A 12,867-nucleotide genomic window follows, 5' to 3' on the forward strand; every position below is an offset into this window, starting at 1 on the left:
TTAGGTAGTTTGTGCGTTATGAAACGTTATGTTGAAAGCATGAAAATGTTACGTTATGTCTTGTGAACTGCATGTATAGAATGATTTGAATTACATGAAGAACGATAAATAACATGAAATATAATCCCGATATAAGCATGAACGATGTGATAACTGATATGAGAAATGGTATGATATCAATGAAATGATAGCGGGAGTTATATTTAATAATGTTGAAAATGGAAAAATATTGGAACCTCATGCATTAATGTGCGCTCATGCATTGGGGATACCCGTATTCCTTCACGATGGTATGGGCGCGTACACCACAAGGCAGGATAATTTTCATTATGTTTTACGTAATGCTGCCATGACGGCTGCCGTTTCTAATGGGTATCCAGCATAGAGAGCTACCAGAGCATGCTCGCCCGACAAGGAAAGGGGCCAGGGGTGTGCGAACCTACCGTGGAGATTGTACAATCGATCTCTTAAACTTCCTCCTCAAGTTGTTAATAACCGCTTAATAACAAATCTAAACTTATTCAAATAAAAAACTACTCAATAAGTATCCTAAAATTTCTATACGTTAATAACTTGTGTTGTTAAGTCAAGCTTATTAGCTCACATTGGAAATGACAAATTTTGAGTTTCAAACTCTCCAAAGCTCTAACAAGTCAAAATCGAGACGAAACGGGATTTTTAAACCACAAAATTCAGGATTCTAAGCCTAACGAATCGTATTTTGTTTGAACTTTGGACCGAACGTCGAGACAGTGTGAGGGATGGACGAACTTTGGGTTTCTAACTCTCTGAAGCTTTAGTTTGTAAGAGTTAGCAAGAACTTTGGTCCAAACATCATACTCTTGAAAAAATGAATTTTTTGCTCCAGGCTATAACTGGTAAGCACCAACAATGCTGATTTTGCATAGTTAGAGGTCGTACTAGGATCCTTACAAACTTTCACAAATAAAGTTAACTTAACGAATGATTCCAACCAAGAGTTATTTAGATAGATGAATAACTGTTACATCTAACTTTGAATCTATGATGGTCACTCTCCGATCCTAACTCACACCACAATTAGAAAGATAACAGTATAGGTTCCAAGAAACATAAGACTTTTCTATTAAAAAATGATTATTAAACTTATACATTACATGCCTTTAAATATAAAAAATGAAATGATTATTAAACTTATACGTGCCATACCTAATGGTAGTTGGTTACCAAGGACTTTTAATTAAAAGATATTAAATGAAAAAGGAAGAAAATAAGACCTATGACATAAACAGTCTTAAATGGTAGTTCAACTACAAAAGACAAGAATTCTTCGAAGCACTTTCTAAAGTCAAGTGGTATTTATTATCACTCTATTCTCTTCTTGACTTTGTATACTAATATTATAAATATATGTGTACTAAAACATCTTTGTATCTTCTGGTACATTAATCAACCTTATCTCTATACTCTAGATCATTTTGACTATATACTTGAACTTGATCCACTCTTATGTCTCTACGTATAGTTCAAGTAGTCATACTATAGCCAGAGTGTTCTTATTTTATTGGATTTAAATTAATGATCGTAACATTCACTTTATTCAATAACAATCTTTACTGAATAAACATCAATAATAACTTTATTGAAAACAGAATATGTTTTTGTTTACAAACTATGAGTTTTAGAACATAAAACCCAATAAATACCCCCTTCTCGAGCGGTAGATTCTTTTATAGATGTCGAGCTGGGAACTGCGCCTATTTCCAAAGCTTCTTACCTCATGGATCCAACAGAGTTGAAAGAGCTCAAGGCCCAACTACAAGACCTACTGGACAAGAGCTTCAGCTGTCCTAGCATATCGCCTTGGGGTGCGCCGATGTTGTTTGTCAAGAAGATTGATGGCTTGATGCGCTATGCATTGATTACATATAACTAAATAAGAGGACGATAAAGAATAAGTATCAACTTCCTCGTATTGAAGATCTATTTGACCAACTCAGGGAAGAAACAATATTTTCTAAGATAGACCTTCAATCACGATACCATCAAATTACGATTAAAGAGAGAGATTTACCAAAAATGGAATTGAGGACAAAGTAAGGTAACTATGAGTTCGTAAGGATGTCATTTGGTCTTACAAACACCCTAACTATGCTCATGGAGTTAATGAACCGAACGTTTATTAACGTGTTCAAAGACGACATCCTAGTATACTAAATACACACCAAGAACACCTCCGAAAAAGAATAAGAGGATGATAAAAAATTACAAACCAAGAACACATCCGAAAAACACACCAAGATCTGTTACATAAAACTAAATAAGAGGATGATAAAGAATAAGTATCAACTTCCACATATTGAAGATCTATTTGACCAACTCAGGGAAGAAACAGTATTTTCTAAGATAGACCTTCAGTTAGGATACCATCAAATTACGATTAAAGAGTAGGATGTATCAGAGATAGAATTTAGGACAAAGTAAGGTTACTATAAGTTAGTAGTGATGTCGTTTGGCCTCACAAACACCCTAACTATGCTCATGGAGTTAATGAACCGAACGTTTATTATCGTGTTCAAAGACGACATCCTAGTATACTAAAAAACACACCAAGAACAGCTTCGAAAAGTTCTAACCACCTTGAGAGAGAACAAGTTGTACGCAAAGTTTGCCAAGTGAAAATTTTTGCTACGAAAAGTCTCATTCATTGGACACGTGTTGTCAAAGGACGAAATGTTAATAGATCCTACCAAGATTGAAGCGGTTACTAAGTGGGAATGCCCAACTACGGTTACAGAGATACGAAGTTTTCTTGAGTTAGTCGGGTACTATCGAAGATTTGTGCATGACTTTGCTAGAATAGCCTCACCACTTACACAATTGACAAGGAAGAACGTACAATTAATATAGAATGACGTGTGTGAGGCAAGCTTCCAAAACCTAAATCAAAGGTTGGTAACAACCCTAGTGTGGTATCAAAGAGTTCAGAAGGGTACGTGATTTATAGTGATGCTTCCAAAAAGGTATTAGGATGTGTGTTGATGCAACATTACAAGGTTGTTACATATGCATCCTATCAGTTAAAAGAATATGAGAAGAATTGTCCCAACAGGATCTAGAGTTGGCCGCGGTATTGTTCGCATAAAAAAAATTGGCGACACTACTTGTATGGAGATAATACTCAAATCTATACCAACGACAACAGTTGAAAGTATTTCTTCACCTAGAAATGGTTAGAACGTGTGAAGAATTACGACATAGACTTCCAGTACTACCCTTGAAAAGCAAACATGGTCGTTGAGGCACTAATTCAAAAAATTATGTACTTGTCAACCCTCATTACTAGGGTAGCAAGAGTACAAAGACATTTCGAGCGAGCTAACATAGTTGTAGTAGTTGAGGGAATCATATCACAGATGGCTCGAGTCATAGTAAAACCCACACTACGATAAGGATTATTAAATCCCAATGAGGGCACCCTAGCTTACAAAAGATTCTGAGTCAACTATTAGAGGGCTTAGTGGACTGATCGCTTATGATGTATATAATAAAATGATGTGTAAGTATACACTATCACAAGTAGTAAGTAATAAATAAATTATCAATTCCACAGAACTTATCTTTTTGGTTAATTTTATCCTTGAAAATTAAGTATGTTTTTTTGGTAACATTCAAATGAGTGTTGGTGATTTTGACTAATTAAACAAAACTAAAGTAGAGTGCCACTGCTGTCGAAAAACAGAAAATGATGAGAAAATCAACTATAATGAGGAAGGTTTGGCTAAGAGAGATTAAATAGATAAGTTGTTGAGTTTTTCGTAGATTTTAGTTCCTTTTAATAGATTCTCAAGCCCACTTCCAAGGGTGATTCATTATTTCCATAATCGTTTTTAATTTCTATTAACAAGGCTCTAGGAGAAGAATTATTCATAACCCTTATATTACCTCCAAGTCTCCTTGCAATGGAACTAGAGTATTAAGGAGAATTTCATTGCTCCCTCCCGAAGAAGAGAACAACTATGTATGTAAAATAGCTCCCCTATAAAGTTTAGCTCTCCATACAAATTGAATTAAACAAAGGAACCCACATCTCAATCATGTAAAATTGATAGAATAAGAAAAGAGAATAAGTAGAGAGTTATCTCGCTTTGTTGCTCTTTTTCAATGGAAGTTCCCTTCCTTTGAGCTCTCATGTCCACCTCTTTGCCCTAATCTATGCTTCTGGGTCTTCTTTTCCTTCTATTATCAACAGTTGCTAGATTAGAGGTTTCTTCTTCTTCTCTGGTTTCACAGTAGTAGAGGCTGCTTGAAGAAGAATGAAGTTTCATGTTATAAATTTTAAGTGGATTACAATTTAGAGTAATTTAGAGTAATCTTTGTGTCTTGGCATTGTTTTGGTGTGTGATAAGCTTACTTAATACATGTTATTAAAGTGGTCTCCTAATTACTTAAAAGAAAAGGTCTCACCACGAGCTCATTCTAATTTAGAGAAGCATCCAAATTACTTATTAATCATAAGATAGTAACGAGGTTGCTTAAGGGCTCATTCTAAAGTTTATCAATGGATAGTAACCTAATTGCTTAATAAAGTGCTAACTTTGAGCTCCTCTTGGGTTAGGGAAGTCACCATGTTGCTTAAAACCCAAGGACTATCCTAATGGTCTACATGAGATAGTATCCTCATGTCTTAACAATCAAGTGGCATTTCCATAATACCCATATGAGTTTCAAAAGTATATTTTTTAATTAAAAAAACCGTTATCAAACATGGTTATATTTTTATTATAAACAATAAGAAGAACTCGTTACCAAACATGTTGATAATGCTCTCATTTACAACAAGAATATAAAATATTGAAAGGTCATCCTTGTTCATCAACTTTAAATATAAAGGACTATTGCATTACACTTTAGAACACACGGTTACTGCCAACGACAGATTGTTAACTAAAATGAAAATAACTAAAATACTACTAATAATAAATAAAGACATTTGTTAATATGCTGGTTACGTATCCCAGTATAAAGATAACATGTTTCTTTCATTTAAGTGGGAGTAATAGACAATTAAACCTAATTTTACTCGTATATAAGTGGAACAAACTAAACTCAAATATTCTCATATTTACAAAATTAATTCATTTTCAACACTTCCTTAGTAAACTCAGTTTAGTTTGACCCATAAATGCTCCCACTAAACAAACAATTGGTCGTATTATGTTATGAGTCAAATATTATTTAGATGCATTTTGACCATTTGTAGATAAGGTATGAACTACTACCCTAAGCATAATTTAGTAGATACGGTATGAATTAAGATCAAAAAGTTTGACGGTTCAAGTTCTTATTCGTAAAATGTTGAACTTAATAAAATGAAAATTTAGAGACCTACTAGACATTGTCTTAAGTTTACGGACCAAATAGATATAAAGTTGAATGTTTTTCGGGGACTAAACGTATAATTTAGATAACTTTAAATGTCCAATAAGCTTTTAATCTTACATAATTTTATACCATATTTATTTGGTATGTTCCTACTACATCTTCCTTATATAACATTTAAATGTCCAGTAAAAAATATTATTAAATTTATTATGATTTTATATTTTTTTAATAGAAATTATATTAGAAAATGTAAATAGAGGGGTTATTTTAGTGTTACTTAAACCTGGAGCAATTTGATCGATTAAGGGCCTTAACTCACTGTTTTTTGTGTTTTCCTTTCATATACACTTAATTCATACTTGATTTAACATTCATACAAAAATCCAAGTTATTGCTACAAGTATTTCTTAAGAAAAGTCCAAGATTGCTCCTGACCTTATCGTTGATGTTCGGGACCTCTATTTTCGAGCTTTCGATATTCAAATTAATGCTAAAATCACTACTGCTTTCGATATTCAAGTTTTGATATTCAAATTAATGCTAAAATCACTACTGCTAAAATCACTACTATTTCCGAGCTTTCGATATTCAAGTTTTGTTTTAGATATTTTGAAAACTCGTAAGATTAATGCTAAAATCACTACTGCTTCTAAATCTTGAATAACATTCTAGTTTCCCTTGGTGCATGGGTTGATAGAATTGAAATCTAAAGAGTCCAGTCGATCTCGGCTTGGATTCGGCCAAATCGGCATGTGCAGGTTGGACTCCAATTGGATTCATCTTTTATTACTTTACTAATTTTAGCTTCTTTTATATTATTTTATTTAGATTTTTTTATATATATATATTTTAAATTTCTCATACCTCAACTTTTTATACTATTTTTAAAATATTCATACACTTTATACTATTTTTAAATACATATATTATAATATGAATGGGTTTCTTTTTCATTTTAAGAATATGGTTTTATTGAATATAATTTATACGTACATTTAGGTTATTTAAAAAAGAAATATATATAATATTTAATGTTCATAGAATATACCTATATTTGAAAGTATATAATGTTTCAGTGTTCATCTTCCCACATTTCAAAAGGATTTGTCCTCGAATCAGGAAAATTATCACCTACATCAAAAGGACTCAAGTCAACAATATTGAAAGTAGAACGTACTGAAAATTCTCCGAGAAGATCAATTTTATAGGCACTGTTCTTAATTCTTTTAAGGACTTGATAAGGGTCATTCCCCTCTTAGATGTAACTTGGTCTTTCTTTGAGATGGGAATCGCTCTTTGCGAAAATGTATCCAAACCCAATCACCGAGTTAAAAAATAATTTCCTTCCGTTCTTTGTTAATTCTTGAAGCAACCCTTCACCTCTTTGTGCAATACTTTGATCAAATCTGCCTTACTTGTGGCTGCTTCACTCACAAAAAATATTAGAAGGGATAGGGAAAGCAAATCAAGAAGAGTAAGTGGAATAAATTGATAAAGAACTTCAAAAGGAGAACAATGAGTTGTACTATGAATTTCTCTATTATATGCAAACTCTTCAAATGGCAAACTTTCGTCCCAAGACATAATATTCTTGTAAATAATAGCCCATCAGTCTACACGTCAGAGGATGACATGTAGTTGAAAACAACAACTTGGTACCTAACTTACCCTACAATACATTCAAAAAGTGACTTAAAAGTTTAACGTCCCTATCTAACAATTATTCTTGGGTTTCCATGTAATGTTACTACTTCCCTATATAATAAGCCAGCAACATGCTTTGCATCATCCCTAAATAATTATTCTTGGCTACAAAACTTGTCAACATCGTGCTTCATCTTCGGTCAAAAGAAGCGTTCATGCAACATATTATAAGTTTTATTAATTCCAAAATGTCCCATTAAGCCACCACCAAATTAGAGTAGCTCCAAAGATAAACTAACAACCCTTGTTTAACCTATTCAAGTAAGTGACTCTATTATTTACTTGGTTGGATGAATTGTATTGCGTATTATAACGCATACGTGTGACCCTTGAGCATGTCATAATTATGATTGTTATGCTATCCAATGTTGTGTTATGCCATGTTTATAAGCTAGACTATAATGTGACTATACTATGTTGTAATAATATGTTATTATTGATGATAATCTATGATGTGTTATGACGTGTATATGAAAGATTTTATAAGAATTATGTATGCATAATTACGTTATAAATGGAATGGAGGTTTGACTTGCATCATAAATTTATGTCATTATTTTAACGCATGGGAACCTCATGAATTTTTGTGTGTCATATGCATCATGATACTTTTCTATTATGATTAGTACAAATATGTACTTTACGACTTACGACAATTATGTTCGTCATGATGTTACGCAGGCCCTTTCCCTCCATGGTGTATGAAAGCACATTAGCGAGTGCTATTCATTGAGACAGGCTTAGGCGGTACATGAGGCCTCAGTTCGATCCTTGTGCTCTTGGTTCGGTCGTGCGTAGCAAAGTACTATACATCCACCCATGCGGGAACTAGAAAGCTACCTAAGGCAATGCCATGTTATTTTTTAAATAATAGAACCTATCATATCACATGTGTTTGTATTTCTAGACACCAAATGTGCAATTACTTACTACGTATTTCTTAAACTACTTAAACTACGTAATACTCTTATTTTTCAGGTATAGGTTAGGCATCAACGTACGGATGGCGACGCCGCGACAAAAGCCATGTTACTAGAGGTAGGGTAGACACAATTTATGTCTATTTAGTAGTCCTTAGGTTAGTTCAGGTCAATGTTTTTATTTTTCATTATTTTATCTAAACTTCACATGATTTATTTTTTGCATTATTGTTTTAAAGATTTTATTAGGAACGTGAGAGCCCATGACACCTTTTATGAAATATTTTATATGAATATTTGGGGTACACATTAATCGCTGTAGTAACAACTTTACTCTAGTATGTCATGTGAAAGGGACCCTCACCTCATGTTTAAAGAAGACCTAAAATTAGAGGAAAAATGTGAATGAAGCTTGAGTTCCCCTTAGTGCTTGTCATGAGCGTGTCAAGCACTCCCACACCTCGATAAGTGGCATCATTCACAAAAAAAAAAATAATAATAATAAAAATAATAATAATGTAGAAAGAGGTGAATATGAGAATACTCGGTAAGATAGATAGAGGTAAGATTTGAAACTCCGGCCAAGCCAAACCCACAAAGATCGACGTCAAAACCATCATGTTTTGCCACAAAAAGAATCGTGGAGGTCTGTACAAACATCAAGGACGGGTTTCGGCATCTCATACAAGTCGTACACCGTCGGAAGAGGAAAAGAGAATTTCAAGCTTTTGGGACCATCACATATTTGAGAATTTCAGGCCTCTTATCTGCCGCAAATCTCAAATAAATATTTCAGCATTTGGTGTAAAATTATTTAGCAGTGATGGATCTTCAAACAAATTACCTTCGTTTTACATAACATTGAAATTATTTAGCAGCGATGGATCTTCAAACAAATTACTTTCGTTTTACATAACATTGAAATTATTTAGTAGTGATGGATCTTCAAACAAATTACCTTCGTTTTACATAACATTGTGTTCCCACAACCTCTTTTTATCTCATGACCTTGATGATGATAAATAATTATGAAAAGTAACATGAGACGTAACAATTTACTTATTACTTTCTACTTGTTATAGTGTATACTTGCATATATTCTTCTGAATTTGACATCATATTATTATATACACCCACATCTGAGCTGGAAGAAGGAGGAGCCCTGCATTAGGAACCGTCACCGCCGCCAGCAGCTGCACCCCCTGAACCAGTAAAGTTTGCAACACCACGGACTACGGATTCGACGCTGGATGCCGATAACGACAATGATCTGGTAGCCAGGTACCGGAGGATGGACGACCTAGTGGGAGGAGGTGATATTTCAAATGTTGCAAACCATTGGGAAATTTCATGGACTACCGTCAGAAGATCCACACCTACATCTAAAGTGATTTTTGGGAGTTAGTGACTCATTTAGATTCCAAGGAGTCGACCAAAATGTGATTAGCTTATTCTTTGAGAGATGGTTATAAGTCATGGTTGAATACTTTAGCATCAGGAACAATTGACTCTTGGAATAGTCTAGCAGAAAAGGTTTGATCAAATATTTTCCAACCACTAGAAACACACGGTTCAGAAATGAAATTGTTGCTTTTCAAACGTTTGAAGATGAAACTTCAAGAGAAGCTTGGGAAAGATTCAAGGAAATGCTTAGAAAGTGTCCTCACTATGGATCACCTCATTTTATACAAATGGAGACTTTCTACAATGGATTGAATATTGCTATTAAACAAGTGGTGGATGGTTCTGCCAATAGAGCTATTTTGTCAAAGACAAGCAATGAAACATATGAGATTCTAGAAAGAATAACATCTAATAATTGTCAATGGGCTGATGTGAGGAGTAATCTAGGAAAGAAGACCCGAGGAGTACTTGAAGTTGAAGCTTTATCTTTTATTAACGCTCAATTAACTTTAATGACTAATATCTTACAAAATCTAGCATTGGACAAGGCTTAGTGACCAAAGCACCAGTCCAAGCTGCTGTAGTAATGACCCAGACAACAATTGAATCTTGTATATATTGTGAAGACAAACAGACAACAATTGAATCTTGTATATATTGTGAAGACAAACACACTTTTGATCAATGTTCAAGAAATCTAGCCTCAAATTTTTATGTGGGGAATCAAGCTAGTCAAGACAACCCGAAAAATAATCACTTCTCAAATACTTATAATCCGTGGTGGAGAAACCATCCAAATTTCTAATGGAATGGACAAAGCTCATAAAACCACCACCCAAGGGAAAGGAACTAGTCAAGCTCTAGGTTTTGGATTACAAGATCAATTGGCATATGATCCTCAATAAGCCACCACCCAAGGGAAAGGAACTAGACAAGTTCAACACACACTTGGAACATCTCTTGAGAGCCTAATAAAGGAATATATGGTGAAAATGATGTTGTGATACAAAGTCAGCAAGCATCATTGCAAAATTTGGAAATTCAAGTAGGTTAATTCACAACTGGGTTACGAAATAGACCTCTTCGCAAGCTGCCAACAGACGCCGAAACACCAAAAAGAGAAGGCAAAGAGCAATGTCAAGCAATAGAGTTGAGAAGTGGGAAAGAAATACCAAGCAGGGGATAAAAAATTAAAGGACACAATGATAGTCACTCTCAAGAAGTTACTGTATAGAAAGAGTACAACAAAAATTATGCAGAAACTACTGTACAGAAAGAGCAAATAAAAAATTATGCAGAACCTGTGTAGTCTCCTAAAATGCAAACAACATTTAGTAATGGACAAGAAAATAGAACATACACACCAACACCAAATTTTTCACAAATAATGAAAAGAAAGAAAGAGGAAGCCCACTTTGATAAGTTTATAGATATTTTGAAGGAAATTCATATAAACATACCCTTAGTGGAAGCTTTGAAGCAAATGCCAAATTATGTAAAAATCTCGAAGGATGTGCAATATTGAAAAACAAGATACCACTAAATGAAGAGTGTAGTGCAATATTGAAAAACAAGATACCACTAAAAGAGAAAGAGTGTAGTGCACTAAATGTATAGTGTAGTGGATCTTATTTTTCCGCATTGCACTAAACTCTTCATTCAACACTATTAACTTGAATTCTTAAAATTTTCTTCGATTAGTGAGAATACCCTTCAAGAATTTGACATAGTTTGTCATTTGTTTCAAGGCTTTCACTAATGGTATGTTTATATGAATTTCAAAAAATATATCAATGAACTTCTCGAAGGGGCCTTCCTCCTTCTTTCTTTTTATTCTTTGTAGAAAATGAGGTTTTGGTATGTATGTTATGCCCTCTTTTTCACTGTTGATTGTTGTTTGCGTTTTAGAAGACTACACTATTTCTGCATAATTTTTGCTATGCGTCTTCTGTCCAACACTTTTCAACTTTCTCTACTGTATGTTAGCTGTCTCTAGGGATGACTGTTACATATTTTCTTAATTTCACCTACCTTGTTGGGTATTTCTTACTGTTCAATTCTATTGCTTGACATTGCTCATTTTCTTCTCTTTTTGGCTTTTTGGTATCTGCTAACAGCTTACCAAGAGGTCTATTTCGTAACTCAGTTGCTAATTGACCTACATCAACTTCTAAATTTAGCAAGGATGCTTGCTGACTCTGTATCATAACATCTTTTTTTGCCATATATTCCTTTATTAGACCCTAAAGCGATGTTCCTGGTATGTGTTGAGCTTGGTTAGTTTCTTTCTCTTAGGTGTTGGCTTGTTGCGGACCATATGCCATTGATTTTGTAATCCAAAACCGTGAGGATAATTTGCTGTAGGTGATAGTTGTTGATTGTATGAGGTTTGTCTCTTCCATGAGAAGTTTGGATGGTTTCTCTAACCTGTGTTATAAGTGTTTGGGAAGAGATTATTTTTCTCGATTCCTTGACTAACTTGATACCCATATAAAAAATTGAAGTCGAATTACTTGGACATTGATCAAAAGGGTGTTATTCTCCCAAATATACACAAGATTTAGTTGTTGTTTGACTCATTATATAGTAACAGACGAGAATGGTACATTAGTCATTGAGCCTTGTACCTATGCTGGATTTTATAGAATATTAGTAACAAAAGCTAATTGATCGTTGATAAAGGTCAAAGCATCAACTTCAAGTACTTCTTAGGTGTTCTTTCCCAGATTGCTCCTCACATCAGCCTCTTGACAATTGTTAGATGCTATTCTTTCAAGAATCTCATAAGATTCATTGTACGTCTTTGATAAATTAATTATATTAGCTAAAGCATCCGCTAATTATTTATTAGCAACATTCAATCAATGGTAGAAAGTCTCCATTTGGATACAAGTAAAAAGTCTCACTATCCTTGCAAAATTTGAGATATTAATTTTACTAACTCAACAAGCAAATGAACCATATAATTAGTTGTTTATTTGATTTTTAGATAACTGCGTCAAAAAAATCAAGACATTACTTAGATAACTAAGAAAAAAATAAAGACAATACTTAGACCTCATTTAGAATAGGATGTTTTGCATTTCATTGTTTTAAATCATTTGTATGTGTTTTTATTTTCTCTAAATTTCAGTACTTCGTATTTAAACACGTAAGACCATGACTGTGTTTTCCAGAGAAGAAGTTGCTTTAAGCGTTTTCGAAGTTTATGTAATAAATGATGTTCAATTTAAGAGTTATATTTTCATATTAAAGATGAGCATGAGACGTTAGTAGCAACTCTGAGTATGTAGAAATTCCTGAGAGGTCCTCCGGGAAGACATCCATAAATACATTTACTATGGGTACTGTATCTATGGGTTTTTCCTTTCCTTTTGTATTTACTGCACAGGCTAGAAATGGCCACCCATCTTGTTGTATCAGGCGCCTCGCTTTCATCATCGATATTATTTTTGGGGTGGTACCTGTGGAGGTT

General features: G+C 33.8%; 1 non-coding gene across 1 annotated transcript; it reads right to left on the reverse strand.

Moving 5' to 3' along the window:
* Positions 1-9,557: 9,557 nt before the first annotated feature.
* LOC147792329 (small nucleolar RNA R71) lies at positions 9,558-9,663 on the reverse strand. The gene has a single exon (XR_015421572.1). It is a non-coding gene; the product is annotated as a small nucleolar RNA R71 (small nucleolar RNA).
* Positions 9,664-12,867: the final 3,204 nt, after the last annotated feature.

The sequence above is a fragment of the Cucurbita pepo genome, chromosome 6, assembly GCF_057944985.1.
Source record: "Cucurbita pepo subsp. pepo isolate OVF chromosome 6, ASM5794498v1, whole genome shotgun sequence".
Taxonomy (NCBI): Eukaryota; Viridiplantae; Streptophyta; class Magnoliopsida; order Cucurbitales; family Cucurbitaceae; genus Cucurbita; species Cucurbita pepo.